The following is a 19114-nucleotide window of genomic DNA, read 5'->3' as shown; positions in this document are numbered from 1 at the left end:
TGTCAGAAAGGGAGAAGACGACCGAGAATGCCTAAGAATGTGCGCTTACATGCTTTTAAGAACATATGTCTGGTGTTGTGACAAAACAGCAGTGACCACTTCAGCTCAGCACTTGCTTCTTCCTCTGCTGTCCCAAAATACTGTGGAATTACTAGTCTCTGCGCCTCTGACAAGGCTGCTGACATCCAATTGATGATTATTAGGCTTGTGGGCTGTGAGTGCTTTGGCTGTGCTGCCCCCTGGCGGTCACTCTGTGAAGATGCAGGTACCTGGGAACAACCCAGACTACTTCTGAGCTGCTTCTTCTTTGTGTGAACCAATCCAGTGTCAGGACTGGAGTCGGTGCTGTTAGTAGATAGGTAGATAGAGAAGGAGTATAACTCGAGCCCCAGGAGGGCAGCCTGGAGCCTATGACAGGTGCAGGGGAGTGTCGTCAAGGAAGCAGCTGGAAGATAACTGGAGAGGGGTCTGTGGGGCCATCAGTCTGGTGAGGAAACCCAGGAGTCAAGGGGTGTCCTGGGGGAGGGGCGTGGCTTTGTCTGGCTCAAGTGGAGGGGTTAGTAATAGTCAATGCAGGGACTGCTGCTGTCCTCCGTGTCCTGGGCTCTGTGTATGTGTAGAAGTTCTAAGGTTGTAAATAATGAGACCTGACAGGTTGTGGCAGAAATGATGACTTCTGGTCATTCCTTCTCTTTTGTCAGAAGTGAGGTGTCTGTTACCCCAATTGATTGTGTACTACTGAGAAGAACAATATAACTCTCAGTGTACGGAATGCAGTGTGACCTTGGGAGACACCTCACATACACTGAGCTCTATGAAGAGGTCACAGTTCCCATATGGTCTAGCGGTTAGGATTCCTGGTTTTCACTCAGGCGGCCCGGGTTCGACTCCCGGTATGGGAAATCCATTTTTTTTTCACTACTCAGACATTTTAATCTTTCTCAGTTTTTTTCTATAAACCTAAATGCACCTAAAGTCTTAATAAATGTCACTTGCTTTGTCTTCTGCTTCCATCTAATGCCGTCAGAAGTTTACACCGACCCCCAAATCTTCTGCCCTCTCTCCCCAGCCCTTGACCTGTACATTAATACTATGAAGGGTTATTCCTTGTTTTTCTTTTATTGCACAACAAAAAGTACAGATTATATAATGAGACCAGGGCACGGAGAAAAGAAGGCAGCAATTGACTGTGGTCCCACCATGGGAAATTCGCATTTTATTACCTGCCCCGTCCATACTGTGGGTTCATCATTTGTTTTATGACATGATTCCCCTGCTGTGTTGTTTCTAGTATAAGACTTGAGCACTTTATGTGTTTTATATCATCTGTGATATTGCAGCTGCTGTTTGCAGTGTCCACATTTTGCAACCAATGGCACGTGATGCTACACACAGGTGTTGTCTACGTCCTGTGTCTGTGTGGACACCTCTCTACTCTGGCTACACCACAGTAAGATGCACAGTGTGGACCTGAGTCCACGCGGCCTTCACACCGGATAACTTACAAGGAGAGAGAAACTTACGGAAATGTACGGTGTGAAAGAACGACTTTACCAAAGTGTTAATGTATGAAATTGCCCTTTGCTTTTTTTTTGTGAGTTGCAAATGGTAACCTTTGACTAAAGCAAGTACCCAAAAATAAACAGTTTTCAGCTGGACTCATATGACTTGCATTTGCAGTGGAAGATCTGCCTGGAGCAGTATATGAGTGTGAAAAGGTCTCTAGTTTTGTCTTGAAATACCAGAGACTTCGGCGCTCTTCACCTTTCTCCTTCGACATCACATCCTGATGCTGAACAGTATTAGCACATAAATGAATAAAAAACTGGCTGACGTGTACATGCACATGTGTGCATATGTACCACGGTGCTGTAGTCTGATGACATATATGTGCCAGTCTGTGGGGTCAAAGGGCAGTCAGAAGTTACTGGGCCACAGTTGTATCAATGAGGACTGTGTACTTCCTGTGCCCTGGGGCATTCGTACTCTGGTCCTTCAAACTAGGGTGGAAGCCCCCCTTTAGCACATGACTCTCAGAATAACAAGTCAGAGCAGACATTAGTGTAACTGGGTACTCACACTTGTGAAAGGCGCAAGTGCAAGTAGTGAACTGCAACCTGACCTCACAGCATACACTTTAGACATCCTTTGTAAACACACACACATATTTTCAGTCTAACTTGTTTACATTTTACATCAATAAATATGGTAATATTTGTACTTGAAATGTTTAATTTGCCTACCTTTGGCGCATATTCCTAGTACCTTATATTTGAACTTTTCTCCATTCGGGTGTATACAATTGGTATAATGTCAGAAAGGGAGAAGACGACCGAGAATGCCTAAGAATGTGCGCTTACATGCTTTTAAGAACATATGTCTGGTGTTGTGACAAAACAGCAGTGACCACTTCAGCTCAGCACTTGCTTTTTCCTCTGCTGTCCCAAAATACTGTGGAATTACTAGTCTCTGCGCCTCTGACAAGGCTGCTGACATCCAATTGATGATTCGTAGGCTTGTGGGCTGTGAGTGCTTTGGCTGTGCTGCCCCCTGGCGGTCACTCTGTGAAGATGCAGGTACCTGGGAACAACCCAGACTACTTCTGAGCTGCTTCTTCTTTGTGTGATCCAATCCAGTGTCAGGACTGGAGTCGGTGCTGTTAGTAGATAGAGAAGGAGTATAACTCGAGCCCCAGGAGGGCAGCCTGGAGCCTGTGACAGGTGCAGGGGAGTGTTGTCAAGGAAGCAGCTGGAAGATAACTGGAGAGGGGTCTGTGGGGCCATCAGTCTGGTGAGGAAACCCAGGAGTCAAGGGGTGTCCTGGGGGAGGGGCGTGGCTTTGTCTGGCTCAAGGGGAGGGGTTAGTAATAGTCAATGCAGGGACTGCTGCTGTCCTCCATGTCCTGGGCTCTGTGTATGTGTAGAAGTTCTAAGGTTGTAAATAATGAGACCTGACAGGTTGTGGCAGAAATGATGACTTCTGGTCATTCCTTCTCTTTTGTCAGAAGTGAGGTGTCTGTTACCCCAATTGATTGTGTACTACTGAGAATAACAATATAACTCTCAGTGTACGGAATGCAGTGTGACCTTGGGAGACACCTCACATACACTGAGCTGTATGAAGAGGTCACAGTTCCCATATGGTCTAGTGGTTAGGATTCCTCGTTTTCACCCAGGCGGCCCGGGTTCGACTCCCGGTATGGGAAATCCATTTTTTTTTTTTCACTACTCAGACATTTTAATCTTTCTCAGTTTTTTTCTATAAACCTAAATGCACCTAAAGTCTTAATAAATGTCACTTGCTTTGTCTTCTGCTTCCATCTAATGCCGTCAGAGGTTTGCACCGACCCCCAAATCTACTGCCCTCTCTCCCCAGCCCTTGACCTGTACATTAATACTATGAAGGGTTATTCCTTGTTTTTCTTTTATTGCACAACAAAAAGTACAGATTATATAATGAGACCGGGGCACAGAGAAGAAGGCAGCAATTGACTGTGGTCCCACCATGGGAAATTCGCATTTTATTACCTGCCCCGTCCATACTGTGGGTTCATCATTTGTTTTATGACATGATTTCCCTGCTGTGTTGTTTCTAGTATAAGACTTGAGCACTTTATGTGTTTTATATCATCTGTGATATTGCAGCTGCTGTTTGCAGTGTCCACATTTTGCAACCAGTGTGCTTTGTACCCTCACTGCTGCTCTCTCAGAGAGGGTAGGCTGAACACTACAGGTAGTATCAGACACCAGAGATGCCTCCTGTACCTGGAATAAAACTCTGCTTCTTTGTAAGAAATACAGGGGTGAAGATCTGCTGCATTCACAGTGACCCACTGAGTCTTTTACAAAGGTTCCCAGCCGTGCAAAGACTCTTGGTGGTTAGTTAAGGGGCCATGCTAAATGGAGATTTCGAAGCATCAGACGAGACGTTTTCTTTGTTTCTGCATCAGCAAAAGTATATTTCTGTTTTTATGTTATTACTTGTGAAATACACATTTTAGTTGTGCTGTTGGACTTGTCATGTTTGATTTACAGTGTGAACGAATTCAAGCGATAGACAGTAGGTGGCGACTGACACTGCTTCAGGACTACTAGGGTTGAGGATCGTGGACGTTGGTTCCATCGTGTAATGATTAGCACTCTGGACTCTGAATCCAGCAATCTGAGTTCCAATATCGGTAGGACCTGGAATGTTTGTAATAATACTTTTGTTTTAATTTATTGCAGGTCTTGAGCAGGAAACAATTTGTATCTCTGACATAACCCGTCTCTTCCTGTTTTCATTCCCCTCGTGGTTTCTGCGGCTTGGGGGCATCTATACATTATTCTATAGGCGTTGCTGGGGGCACGTGATGCTACACACAGGTGTTGTCTACGTCCTGTGTCTGTGTGGACACCTCTCTACTCTGGCTACACAACAGTAAGATGCACTGTGTGGACCTGACTCCACGCGGCCTTCACACCGGATAACTTACAAGGAGAGAGAAACTTACGGAAATGTACGGTGTGAAAGAACGACTTTACCAAAGTGTTACTGTATGAAATTGCCCTTTGCTTTTTTTTTGTGAGTTGCAAATGGTAACCTTTGACTAAAGCAAGTACCCAAAAATAAACAGTTTTCAGCTGGACTCATATAAGTTGCATTTGCAGTGGAAGATCTGCCTGGAGCAGTATATGAGTGTGAAAAGGTCTCTAGTTTTGTCTTGAAATACCAGAGACGTCGGCGCTCTCCACCTTTCTCCTTCGACATCACATCCTGATGCTGAACAGTATTAGCACATAAATGAATAAAAAACTGGCTGACGTGTACATGCACATGTGTGCATATGTACCACGGTGCTATAGTCTGATGACATGTATGTGCCAGTCTGTGGGGTCAAAGGGCAGTCAGAAGTTACTGGGCCACAGTTGTATCAATGAAGACTGTGTACTTCCTGTGCCCTGGGGCATTCGTACTCTGGTCCCTCAAACTAGGGTGGAAGCCCCCCTTTAGCACATGACTCTCAGAATAACAAGTCAGAGCAGACATTAGTGTAACTGGGTACTCACACTTGTGAAAGGCGCAAGTGCAAGTAGTGAACTGCAAACTGACCTCACAGCATACACTTTAGACATCCTTTGTAAACACACACACATATTTTCAGTCTAACTTGTTTACATTTTACATCAATAAATATGGTAATATTTGTACTTGAAATGTTTAATTTGCCTTCCTTTGGCGCATATTCCTAGTACCTTATATTTGAACTTTTCTCCATTCGGGTGTATACAATTGGTATAATGTCAGAAAGGGAGAAGACGACCGAGAATGCCTAAGAATGTGCGCTTACATGCTTTTAAGAACATGTCTGGTGTTGTGACAAAACAGCAGTGACCACTTCAGCTCAGCACTTGCTTCTTCCTCTGCTGTCCCAAAATACTGTGGAATTACTAGTCTCTGCGCCTCTGACAAGCCTGCTGACATCCAATTGATGGTTCGTAGGCTTGTGGGCTGTGAGTGCTTTGGCTGTGCTGCCCCCTGGCGGTCACTCTGTGAAGATGGAGGTACCTGGGAACAACCCAGACTACTTCTGAGCTGCTTCTTCTCTGTGTGTACCAATCCAGTGTCAGGACTGGAGTCGGTGCTGTTAGTAGATAGAGAAGGAGTATAACTCGAGCCCCAGGAGGGCAGCCTGGAGCCTGTGACAGGTGCAGGGGAGTGTCGTCAAGGAAGCAGCTGGAAGATAACTGGAGAGGGGTCTGTGGGGCCATCAGTCTGGTGAGGAAAACCAGGAGTCAAGGGGAGTCCTGGGGGAGGGGCGTGGCTTTGTCTGGCTCAAGGGGAGGGATTAGTAATAGTCAATGCAGGGACTGCTGCTGTCCTCCGTGTCCTGGGCTCTGTGTATGTGTAGAAGTTCTAAAGTTGTAAATAATGAGACCTGACAGGTTGTGGCAGAAATGATGACTTCTGGTCATTCCTTCTCTTTTGTCAGAAGTGAGGTGTCTGTTACCCCAATTGATTGTGTACTACTGAGAAGAACAATATAACTCTCAGTGTACGGAATGCCGTGTGACCTTGGGAGACACCTCACATACACTGAGCTGTATGAAGAAGTCATGGTTCCCATCTGGTCTAGCGGTTAGGATTCCTGGTTTTCCCCCAGGCGGCCCGGGTTCAACTCCCGGTATGGGAAATCCGTTTTTTGTTTTTCACTACTCAGACATTTTAATCTTTCTCAGTTTTTTTCTATAAACCTAAATGCACCTAAAGTCTTAATAAATGTCACTTGCTTTGTCTTCTGCTTCCATCTAATGCCGTCAGAGGTTTACACCGACCCCCAAATCTACTGCCCTCTCTCCCCAGCCCTTGACCTGTACATTAATACTATGAAGGGTTATTCCTTGTTTTTCTTTTATTGCACAACAAAAAGTACAGATTCTATAATGAGACCGGGGCACGGAGAAGAAGGCACCAATTGACTGTGGTCCCACCATGGGAAATTCGCATTTTATTACCTGCCCCGTCCATACTGTGGGTTCATCATTTGTTTTATGACATGATTCCCCTGCTGTGTTGTTTCTAGTATAAGACTTGAGCACTTTATGTGTTTTATATCATCTGTGATATTGCAGCTGCTGTTTGCAGTGTCCACATTTTGCAACCAGTGTGCTTTGTACCCTCACTGCTGCTCTCTCAGAGAGGGTAGGCTGAACACTACAGGTAGTATCAGACACCAGAGATGCCTCCTGTGCCTGGAATAAAACTCTGCTTCTTTGTAAGAAATACAGGGGTGAAGATCTGCTGCATTCACAGTGACCCACTGAGTCTTTTACAAAGGTTCCCAGCCGTGCAAAGACTCTTGGTGGTTAGTTAAGGGGCCATGCTAAATGGAGATTTCGAAGCATCAGACGAGACGTTTTCTTTGTTTCTGCATCAGCAAAAGTATATTTCTGTTTTTATGTTATTACTTGTGAAATACACATTTTAGTTGTGCTGTTGGACTTGTCATGTTTGATTTACAGTGTGAACGAATTCAAGCGATAGACAGTAGGTGGCGACTGACACTGCTTCAGGACTCCTAGGGTTGAGGATCGTGGACGTTGGTTCCATTGTGTAATGATTAGCACTCTGGACTCTGAATCCAGCAATCTGAGTTCCAATATCGGTAGGACCTGGAATGTTTGTAATAATACTTTTGTTTTAATTTATTGCAGGTCTTGAGCAGGAAACCATTTGTATCTCTGACATAACCCGTCTCTTCCTGTTTTCATTCCCCTCGTGGTTTCTGCGTCTTGGGGGCACCTATACATTATTCTATAGGTGTTGCTGGGGGCACGTGATGCTACACACAGGTGTTGTCTACGTCCTGTGTCTGTGTGGACACCTCTCTACTCTGGCTACACAACAGTAAGATGCACAGTGTGGACCTGACTCCACGCGGCCTTCACACCGGATAACTTACAAGGAGAGAGAAACTTACGGAAATGTACGGTGTGAAAAAACGACTTTACCAAAGTGTTAATGTATGAAATTGCCCTTTGCTTTTTTTTTGTGAGTTGCAAATGGTAACCTTTGACTAAAGCAAGTACCCAAAAATAAACAGTTTTCAGCTGGACTCATATGATAGCATTTGCAGTGGAAGATCTGCCTGGAGCAGTATATGAGTGTGAAAAGGTCTCTAGTTTTGTCTTGAAATACCGGAGACTTCGGCGCTCTCCACCTTTCTCCTTTGACATCACATCCTGATGCTGAACAGTATTAGCACATAAATGAATGAAAAACTGGCTGACGTGTACATGCACATGTGTGCATATGTACCACGGTGCTATAGTCTGATGACATATATGTGCCAGTCTGTGGGGTCAAAGGGCAGTCAGAAGTTACTGGGCCACAGTTGTATCAATGAGGACTGTGTACTTCCTGTGCCCTGGGGCATTCGTACTCTGGTCCCTCAAACTAGGGTGGAAGCCCCCCTTTAGCACATGACTCTCAGAATAACAAGTCAGAGCAGACATTAGTGTAACTGGGAACTCACACTTGTGAAAGACGCAAGTGCAAGTAGTGAACTGCAACCTGACCTCACAGCATACACTTTATACATCCTTTGTAAACACACACACATATTTTCAGTCTAACTTGTTTACATTTTACATCAATAAATATGGTAATATTTGTACTTGAAATGTTTAATTTGCCTACCTTTGGCGCATATTCCTAGTACCTTATATTTTAACTTTTCTCCATTCGGGTGTATACAATTGGTATAATGTCAGAAAGGGAGAAGACGACGAGAATGCCTAAGAATGTGCGCTTACATGCTTTTAAGAACATATGTCTGGTGTTGTGACAAAACAGCAGTGACCACTTGAGCTCAGCACTTGCTTCTTCCTCTGCTGTCCCAAAATACTGTGGAATTACTAGTCTCTGCGCCTCTGACAAGGCTGCTGACATCCAATTGATGATTCGTAGGCTTGTGGGCTGTGAGTGCTTTGGCTGTGCTGCCCCCTGGCGGTCACTCTGTGAAGATGCAGGTACCTGGGAACAACCCAGACTACTTCTGAGCTGCTTCTTCTTTGTGTGAACCAATCCAGTGTCAGGACTGGAGTCGGTGCTGTTAGTAGATAGAGAAGGAGTATAACTCGAGCCCCAGGAGGGCAGCCTGGAGCCTGTGACAGGTGCAGGGGAGTGTCGTCAAGGAAGCAGCTGGAAGATAACTGGAGAGGGGTCTGTGGGGCCATCAGTCTGGTGAGGAAACCCAGGAGTCAAGGGGAGTCCTGGGGGAGGGGCGTGGCTTTGTCTGGCTCAAGGGGAGGGGTTAGTAATAGTCAATGCAGGGACTGCTGCTGTCCTCCGTGTCCTGGGCTCTGTGTATGTGTAGAAGTTCTAAGGTTGTAAATAATGAGACCTGACAGGTTGTGGCAGAAATGATGATTTCTGGTCATTCCTTCTCTTTTGTCAGAAGTGAGGTGTCTGTTACCCCAATTGATTGTGTACTACTGAGAAGAACAATATAACTCTCAGTGTACGGAATGCAGTGTGACCTTGGGAGACACCTCACATACACTGAGCTGTAGGAAGAGGTCACAGTTCCCATATGGTCTAGCGGTTAGGATTCCTGATTTTCACCCCCGCGGCCTGGTTTCGACTCCCGGTATGGGAAATCCATTTTTTTTTCACTACTCAGACATTTTAATCTTTCTCAGTTTTTTTCTATAAACCTAAATGCACCTAAAGTCTTAATAAATGTCACTTGCTTTGTCTTCTGCTTCCATCTAATGCCGTCAGAGGTTTACACCGACCCCCATATCTACTGCCCTCTCTCCCCAGCCCTTGACCTGTACATTAATACTATGAAGGGTTATTCCTTGTTTTTCTTTTATTGCACAACAAAAAGTACAGATTATATAATGAGACCAGGGCACGGAGAAAAGAAGGCAGCAATTGACTGTGGTCCCACCATGGGAAATTCGCATTTTATTACCTGCCCCGTCCATACTGTGGGTTCATCATTTGTTTTATGACATGATTCCCCTGCTGTGTTGTTTCTAGTATAAGACTTGAGCACTTTATGTGTTTTATATCATCTGTGATATTGCAGCTGCTGTTTGCAGTGTCCACATTTTGCAACCAGTGTGCTTTGTACCCTCACTGCTGCTCTCTCAGAGAGGGTAGGCTGAACACTACAGGTAGTATCAGACACTAGAGATGCCTCCTGTGCCTGGAATAAAACTCTGCTTCTTTGTAAGAAATACAGGGGTGAAGATCTGCTGCATTCACAGTGACCCACTGAGTCTTTTACAAAGGTTCCCAGCCGTGCAAAGACTCTTGGTGGTTAGTTAAGGGGCCATGCTAAATGGAGATTTCGAAGCATCAGACGAGACGTTTTCTTTGTTTCTGCATCAGCAAAAGTATATTTCTGTTTTTATGTTATTACTTGTGAAATACACATTTTAGTTGTGCTGTTGGACTTGTCATGTTTGATTTACAGTGTGAACGAATTCAAGCGATAGACAGTAGGTGGCGACTGACACTGCTTCAGGACTCCTAGGGTTGAGGATCGTGGACGTTGGTTCCATTGTGTAATGATTAGCACTCTGGACTCTGAATCCAGCAATCTGAGTTCCAATATCGGTAGGACCTGGAATGTTTGTAATAATACTTTTGTTTTAATTTATTGCAGGTCTTGAGCAGGAAACCATTTTTATCTCTGACATAACCCGTCTCTTCCTGTTTTCATTCCCCTCGTGGTTTCTGCGTCTTGGGGGCACCTATACATTATTCTATAGGTGTTGCTGGGGGCACGTGATGCTACACACAGGTGTTGTCTACGTCCTGTGTCTGTGTGGACTCCTCTCTGCTCTGGCTACACAACAGTAAGATGCACAGTGTGGACCTGACTCCACGCGGCCTTCACACCGGATAACTTACAAGGAGAGAGAAACTTACGGAAATGTACGGTGTGAAAAAACGACTTTACCAAAGTGTTAATGTATGAAATTGCCCTTTGCTTTTTTTTTGTGAGTTGCAAATGGTAACCTTTGACTAAAGCAAGTACCCAAAAATAAACAGTTTTCAGCTGGACTCATATGATAGCATTTGCAGTGGAAGATCTGCCTGGAGCAGTATATGAGTGTGAAAAGGTCTCTAGTTTTGTCTTGAAATACCGGAGACTTCGGCGCTCTCCACCTTTCTCCTTTGACATCACATCCTGATGCTGAACAGTATTAGCACATAAATGAATGAAAAACTGGCTGACGTGTACATGCACATGTGTGCATATGTACCACGGTGCTATAGTCTGATGACATATATGTGCCAGTCTGTGGGGTCAAAGGGCAGTCAGAAGTTACTGGGCCACAGTTGTATCAATGAGGACTGTGTACTTCCTGTGCCCTGGGGCATTCGTACTCTGGTCCCTCAAACTAGGGTGGAAGCCCCCCTTTAGCACATGACTCTCAGAATAACAAGTCAGAGCAGACATTAGTGTAACTGGGAACTCACACTTGTGAAAGACGCAAGTGCAAGTAGTGAACTGCAACCTGACCTCACAGCATACACTTTATACATCCTTTGTAAACACACACACATATTTTCAGTCTAACTTGTTTACATTTTACATCAATAAATATGGTAATATTTGTACTTGAAATGTTTAATTTGCCTACCTTTGGCGCATATTCCTAGTACCTTATATTTTAACTTTTCTCCATTCGGGTGTATACAATTGGTATAATGTCAGAAAGGGAGAAGACGACGAGAATGCCTAAGAATGTGCGCTTACATGCTTTTAAGAACATATGTCTGGTGTTGTGACAAAACAGCAGTGACCACTTGAGCTCAGCACTTGCTTCTTCCTCTGCTGTCCCAAAATACTGTGGAATTACTAGTCTCTGCGCCTCTGACAAGGCTGCTGACATCCAATTGATGATTCGTAGGCTTGTGGGCTGTGAGTGCTTTGGCTGTGCTGCCCCCTGGCGGTCACTCTGTGAAGATGCAGGTACCTGGGAACAACCCAGACTACTTCTGAGCTACTTCTTCTTTGTGTGAACCAATCCAGTGTCAGGACTGGAGTCGGTGCTGTTAGTAGATAGAGAAGGAGTATAACTCGAGCCCCAGGAGGGCAGCCTGGAGCCTGTGACAGGTGCAGGGGAGTGTCGTCAAGGAAGCAGCTGGAAGATAACTGGAGAGGGGTCTGTGGGGCCATCAGTCTGGTGAGGAAACCCAGGAGTCAAGGGGTGTCCTGGGGGAGGGGCGTGGCTTTGTCTGGCTCAAGGGGAGGGGTTAGTAATAGTCAATGCAGGGACTGCTGCTGTCCTCCGTGTCCTGGGCTCTGTGTATGTGTAGAAGTTCTAAGGTTGTAAATAATGAGACCTGACAGGTTGTGGCAGAAATGATGACTTCTGGTCATTCCTTCTCTTTTGTCAGAAGTGAGGTGTCTGTTACCCCAATTGATTGTGTACTACTGAGAAGAACAATATAACTCTCAGTGTACGGAATGCAGTGTGACCTTGGGAGACACCTCACATACACTGAGCTGTAGGGAGAGGTCACAGTTCCCATATGGTCTAGCGGTTAGGATTCCTGGTTTTCACCCACGCGGCCTGGTTTCGACTCCCGGTATGGGAAATCCATTTTTTTTTCACTACTCAGACATTTTAATCTTTCTCAGTTTTTTTCTATAAACCTAAATGCACCTAAAGTCTTAATAAATGTCATTTGCTTTGTCTTCTGCTTCCATCTAATGCCGTCAGAGGTTTACACCGACCCCCATATCTACTGCCCTCTCTCTCCAGCCCTTGACCTGTACATTAATACTATGAAGGGTTATTCCTTGTTTTTCTTTTATTGCACAACAAAAAGTACAGATTATATAATGAGACCAGGGCACGGAGAAAAGAAGGCAACAATTGACTGTGGTCCCACCATGGGAAATTCGCATTTTATTACCTGCCCCGTCCATACTGTGGGTTCATCATTTGTTTTATGACATGATTCCCCTGCTGTGTTGTTTCTAGTATAAGACTTGAGCACTTTATGTGTTTTATATCATCTGTGATATTGCAGCTGCTGTTTGCAGTGTCCACATTTTGCAACCAGTGTGCTTTGTACCCTCACTGCTGCTCTCTCAGAGAGGGTAGGCTGAACACTACCGGTAGTATCAGACACCAGAGATGCCTCCTGTACCTGGAATAAAACTCTGTTTCTTTGTAAGAAATACAGGGGTGAAGATCTGCTGCATTCACAGTGACCCACTGAGTCTTTTACAAAGGTTCCCAGCCGTGCAAAGACTCTTAGTGGTTAGTTAAGGGGCCATGCTAAATGGAGATTTCAAAGCATCAGACGAGACGTTTTCTTTGTTTCTGCATCAGCAAAAGTATATTTCTGTTTTTATGTTATTACTTGTGAAATACACATTTTAGTTGTGCTGTTGGACTTGTCATTTTTGATTTACAGTGTGAACGATTTCAAGCGATAGACAGTAGGTGGCGACTGACACTGCTTCAGGACTCCTAGGGTTGAGGATCGTGGACGTTGGTTCCATCGTGTAATGATTAGCACTCTGGACTCTGAATCCAGCAATCTGAGTTCCAATATCGGTAGGACCTGGAATGTTTGTAATAATACTTTTGTTTTAATTTATTGCAGGTCTTGAGCAGGAAACAATTTGTATCTCTGACATAACCCGTCTCTTCCTATTTTCATTCCCGTCGTGGTTTCTGCGGCTTGGGGGCATCTATACATTATTGTATAGGCGTTGCTGGGGGCACGTGATGCTACACACAGGTGTTGTCTACGTCCTGTGTCTGTGTGGACACCTCTCTACTCTGGCTACACAACAGTAAGATGCACAGTGTGGACCTGACTCCACGCGGCCTTCACACCGGATAACTTACAAGGAGAGAGAAACTTACGGAAATGTACGGTGTGAAAGAACGACTTTACCAAAGTGTTAATGTATGAAATTGCCCTTTGCTTTTTTTTTTGTGAGTTGCAAATGGTAACCTTTGACTAAAGCAAGTACCCAAAAATAAACAGTTTTCAGCTGGACTCATATAACTTGCATTTGCAGTGGAAGATCTGCCTGGAGCAGTATATGAGTGTGAAAAGGTCCCTAGTTTTGTCTTGAAATACCAGAGACGTCGGCTCTCTCCACCTTTCTCCTTCGACATCACATCCTGATGCTGAACAGTATTAGCACATAAATGAATAAAAAACTGGCTGACGTGTACATGCACATGTGTGCATATGTACCACGGTGGTATAGTCTGATGACATGTATGTGCCAGTCTGTGGGGTCAAAGGGCAGTCAGAAGTTACTGGGCCACAGTTGTATCAATGAGGACTGTGTACTTCCTGTGCCCTGGGGCATTCGTACTCTGGTCCCTCAAACTAGGGTGGAAGCCCCCCTTTAGCACATGACTCTCAGAATAACAAGTCAGAGCAGACATTAGTGTAACTGGGTACTCACGCTTGTGAAAGGCGCAAGTGCAAGTAGTGAACTGCAACCTGACCTCACATCATACACTTTAGACATCCTTTGTAAACACACACACATATTTTCAGTCTAACTTGTTTACATTTTACATCAATAAATAAGGTAATATTTGTACTTGAAATGTTTAATTTGCCTACCTTTGGCGCATATTCCTAGTACCTTATATTTTAACTTTTTTCCATTCGGGTGTATACAATTGGTATAATGTCAGAAAGGGAGAAGACGACCGAGAATGCCTAAGAATGTGCGCTTACATGCTTTTAACAACATATGTCTGGTGTTGTGACAAAACAGCAGTGACCACTTCAGCTCAGCACTTGCTTCTTCCTCTGCTGTCCCAAAATACTATGGAATTACTAGTCTCTGTGCCTCTGACAAGGCTGCTGACATCCAATTGATGGTTTGTAGGCTTGTGGGCTGTGAGTGCTTTGGCTGTGCTGCCCCCTGGCGGTCACTCTGTGAAGATGGAGGTACCTGGGAACAACCCAGACTACTTCTGAGCTGCTTCTTCTCTGTGTGTACCAATCCAGTGTCAGGACTGGAGTCGGTGCTGTTAGTAGATAGAGAAGGAGTATAACTCGAGCCCCAGGAGGGCAGCCTGGAGCCTGTGACAGGTGCAGGGGAGTGTCGTCAAGGAAGCAGCTGGAAGATAACTGGAGAGGGGTCTGTGGGGCCATCAGTCTGGTGAGGAAACCCAGGAGTCAAGGGGTGTCCTGGGGGAGGGGCGTGGCTTTGTCTGGCTCAAGGGGAGGGATTAGTAATAGTCAATGCAGGGACTGCTGCTGTCCTCCGTGTCCTGGGCTCTGTGTATGTGTAGAAGTTCTAAAGTTGTAAATAATGAGACCTGACAGGTTGTGGCAGAAATGATGACTTCTGGTCATTCCTTCTCTTTTGTCAGAAGTGAGGTGTCTGTTACCCCAATTGATTGTGTACTACTGAGAAGAACAATATAACTCTCAGTGTACGGAATGCCGTGTGACCTTGGGAGACACCTCACATACACTGAGCTGTATGAAGAGGTCACAGTTCCCATCTGGTCTAGCGGTTAGGATTCCTGGTTTTCCCCCAGGCGGCCCGGGTTCAACTCCCGGTATGGGAAATCCATTTTTTGTTTTTCACTACTCAGACATTTTAATCTTTCTCAGTTTTTTTCTATAAACCTAAATGCACCTAAAGTCTTAATAAATGTCACTTGCTTTGTCTTCTGCTTCCATCTAATGCCGTCAGAGGTTTACACCGACCCCCAAATCTACTGCCCTCTCTCCCCAGCCCTTGACCTGTACATTAATACTATGAAGGGTTATTCCTTGTTTTTCTTTTATTGCACAACAAAAAGTACAGATTATATAATGAGACCGGGGCACAGAGAAGAAGGCACCAATTGACTGTGGTCCCACCATGGGAAATTCGCATTTTATTACCTGCCCCGTCCATACTGTGGGTTCATCATTTGTTTTATGACATGATTCCCCTGCTGTGTTGTTTCTAGTATAAGACTTGAGCACTTTATGTGTTTTATATCATCTGTGATATTGCAGCTGCTGTTTGCAGTGTCCACATTTTGCAATCAGTGTGCTTTGTACCCTCACTGCTGCTCTCTCAGAGAGGGTAGGCTGAACACTACAGGTAGTATCAGACACCAGAGATGCCTCCTGTACCTGGAATAAAACTCTGCTTCTTTGTAAGAAATACAGGGGTGAAGATCTGCTGCATTCACAGTGACCCACTGAGTCTTTTACAAAGGTTCCCAGCCGTGCAAGGACTCTTGGTGGTTAGTTGAGGGGCCATGCTAAATGGAGATTTCGAAGCATCAGACGAGACGTTTTCTTTGTTTCTGCATCAGCAAAAGTATATTTCTGTTTTTATGTTATTACTTGTGAAATACACATTTTAGTTGTGCTGTTGGACTTGTCATGTTTGATTTACAGTGTGAACGAATTCAAGCGATAGACAGTAGGTGGCGACTGACACTGCTTCAGGACTCCTAGGGTTGAGGATCGTGGACGTTGGTTCCATTGTGTAATGATTAGCACTCTGGACTCTGAATCCAGCAATCTGAGTTCCAATATCGGTAGGACCTGGAATGTTTGTAATAATACTTTTGTTTTAATTTATTGCAGGTCTTGAGCAGGAAACCATTTGTATCTCTGACATAACCCGTCTCTTCCTGTTTTCATTCCCCTCGTGGTTTCTGCGTCTTGGGGGCACCTATACATTATTCTATAGGTGTTGCTGGGGGCACGTGATGCTACACACAGGTGTTGTCTACGTCCTGTGTCTGTGTGGACACCTCTCTACTCTGGCTACACAACAGTAAGATGCACAGTGTGGACCTGACTCCACGCGGCCTTCACACCGGATAACTTACAAGGAGAGAGAAACTTACGGAAATGTATGGTGTGAAAGAACGACTTTACCAAAGTGTTAATGTATGAAATTGCCCTTTGCTTTTTTTTTGTGAGTTGCAAATGGTAACCTTTGACTAAAGCAAGTACCCAAAAATAAACAGTTTTCAGCTGGACTCATATAACTTGCATTTGCAGTGGAAGATCTGCCTGGAGGAGTATATGAGTGTGAAAAGGTCTCTAGTTTTGTCTTGAAATACCAGAGACTTCGGCGCTCTCCACCTTTCTCCTTCGACATCACATCCTGATGCTGAACAGTATTAGCATATAAATGAATAAAAAACTGCCTGACGTGTTCATGCACATGTGTGCATATGTACCACGGTGCTATAGTCTGATGACATATATGTGCCAGTCTGTGGGGTCAAAGGGCAGTCAGAAGTTACTGGGGCACAGTTGTATTAATGAGGACTGTGCACTTCCTGTGCCCTGGGGCATTCGTACTCTGGTCCCTCAAACTAGGGTGGAAGCCCCCCTTTAGCACATGACTCTCAGAATAACAAGTCAGAGCAGACATTAGTGTAGCTGGGTACTCACACTTGTGAAAGGCGCAAGTGCAAGTAGTGAACTGCAACCTGACCTCACAGCATACACTTTAGACATCCTTTGTAAACACACACACATATTTTCAGTCTAACTTGTTTACATTTTACATCAATAAATATGGTAATATTTGTACTTGAAATGTTTAATTTGCCTACCTTTGGCGCATATTCCTAGTACCTTATATTTTAACTTTTCTCCATTCGGGTGTATACAATTGGTATAATGTCGGAAAGGGAGAAGACGACCGAGAATGCCTAAGAATGTGCGCTTACATGCTTTTAAGAACATATGTCTGGTTGTGACAAAACAGCAGTGACCACTTCAGCTCAGCACTTGCTTCTTCCTCTGCTGTCCCAAAATACTGTGGAATTACTAATCTCTGCGCCTCTGACAAGGCTGCTGACATCCAATTGATGATTCGTAGGCTTGTGGGCTGTGAGTGCTTTGGCTGTGCTGCCCCCTGGCGGTCACTCTGTGAAGATGCAGGTACCTGGGAACAACCCAGACTACTTCTGAGCTGCTTCTTCTTTGTGTGAACCAATCCAGTGTCAGGACTGGAGTCGGTGCTGTTAGTAGATAGAGAAGGAGTATAACTCGAGCCCCAGGAGGGCAGCCTGGAGCCTGTGACAGGTGCAGGGGAGTGTCGTCAAGGAAGCAGCTGGAAGATAACTGGAGAGGGGTCTGTGGGGCCATCAGTCTGGTGAGGAAACCCAGGAGTCAAGGGGTGTCCTGGGGGAGGGGCGTGGCTTTGTCTGGCTCAAGGGGAGGGGTTAGTAATAGTCAATGCAGGGACTGCTGCTGGCCTCCGTGTCCTGGGCTCTGTGTATGTGTAGAAGTTCTAAGGTTGTAAATAATGAGACCTGACAGGTTGTGGCAGAAATGATGACTTCTGGTCATTCCTTCTCTTTTGTCAGAAGTGAGGTGTCTGTTACCCCAATTGATTGTGTACTACTGAGAAGAACAATATAACTCTCAGTGTACGGAATGCAGTGTGACCTTGTGAGACACCTCACATACACTGAGCTGTATGATGAGATAACAGTTCCCATATGGTCTAGAGGTTAGTATTCCTGGTTTTCACCCAGGCGTCCTGGGTTTGACTCCCGGTATGGGAAACCCATTTTTTTTTTCACTACTCAGACATTTTAATCTTTCTCAGTTTTTTTCTATAAACCTAAATGCACCTAAAGTCTTAATAAATGTCACTTGCTTTGTCTTCTGCTTCCATCTAATGCCGTCAGAGGTTTACACCGACCCCCAAATCTACTGCCCTCTCTCCCCAGCCCTTGACCTGTACATTAATACTATGAAGGGTTATTCCTTGTTTTTCTTTTAGTGCACAACAAAAAGTACAGATTATATAATGAGACCGGGGCACAGAGAAGAAGGCAGCAATTGACTGTGGTCCCACCATGGGAAATTCACATTTTATTACCTGCCCCGTCCATACTGTGGGTTCATCATTTGTTTTATGACATGATTCCCCTGCTGTGTTGTTTCTAGTATAAGACTTGAGCACTTTATGTGTTTTATATCATCTGTGATATTGCAGCTGCTGTTTGCAGTGTCCACATTTTGCAACCAGTGTGCTTTGTACCCTCACTGCTGCTCTCTCAGAGAGGGTAGGCTGAACACTACAGGTAGTATCAGACACCAGAGATGCCTCCTGTACCTGGAATAAAACTCTGCTTCTTTGTAAGAAATACAGGGGTGAAGATCTGCTGCATTCACAGTGACCCACTGAGTCTTTTACAAAGGTTCCCAGCCGTGCAAAGACTCTTGGTGGTTAGTTAAGGGGCCATGCTAAATGGAGATTTCGAAGCATCAGACGAGACGTTTTCTTTGTTTCTGCATCAGCAAAAGTATATTTCAGTTTTTATGTTATTACTTGTGAAATACACATTTTAGTTGTGCTGTTGGACTTGTCATGTTTGATTTACAGTGTGAACGAATTCAAGCGATAGACAGTAGGTGGCGACTGACACTGCTTCAGGACTCCTAGGGTTGAGGATCGTGGACGTTGGTTCCATTGTGTAATGATTAGCACTCTGGACTCTGAATCCAGCAATCTGAGTTCCAATATCGGTAGGACCTGGAATGTTTGTAATAATACTTTTGTTTTAATTTATTGCAGGTCTTGAGCAGGAAACCATTTTTATCTCTGACATAACCCGTCTCTTCCTGTTTT

At 44.8% G+C, this 19114-nt stretch overlaps 4 non-coding genes across 4 annotated transcripts; all 4 read left to right on the top strand.

Moving 5' to 3' along the window:
• Positions 1 to 830: 830 nt before the first annotated feature.
• Positions 831 to 902, top strand: TRNAE-UUC (transfer RNA glutamic acid (anticodon UUC)). Its single transcript has one exon. It is a non-coding gene; the product is annotated as a tRNA-Glu (tRNA).
• A 2231-nt stretch (positions 903 to 3133) lies between these two features.
• On the top strand, positions 3134 to 3205 carry TRNAE-UUC (transfer RNA glutamic acid (anticodon UUC)). The gene has a single exon. It is a non-coding gene; the product is annotated as a tRNA-Glu (tRNA).
• Positions 3206 to 6100: 2895 nt separating this feature from the next.
• TRNAE-UUC (transfer RNA glutamic acid (anticodon UUC)) lies at positions 6101 to 6172 on the top strand. The gene has a single exon. It is a non-coding gene; the product is annotated as a tRNA-Glu (tRNA).
• Positions 6173 to 15002: 8830 nt separating this feature from the next.
• Positions 15003 to 15074, top strand: TRNAE-UUC (transfer RNA glutamic acid (anticodon UUC)). The gene has a single exon. It is a non-coding gene; the product is annotated as a tRNA-Glu (tRNA).
• The last annotated feature ends 4040 nt before the right edge of the window (positions 15075 to 19114 follow it).

Source organism: Pleurodeles waltl, unplaced genomic scaffold (assembly GCF_031143425.1).
Source record: "Pleurodeles waltl isolate 20211129_DDA unplaced genomic scaffold, aPleWal1.hap1.20221129 scaffold_39, whole genome shotgun sequence".
In the NCBI taxonomy this organism is placed as follows: domain Eukaryota; kingdom Metazoa; phylum Chordata; class Amphibia; order Caudata; family Salamandridae; genus Pleurodeles; species Pleurodeles waltl.
This window is presented reverse-complemented; position numbering and strand designations above follow the sequence as displayed.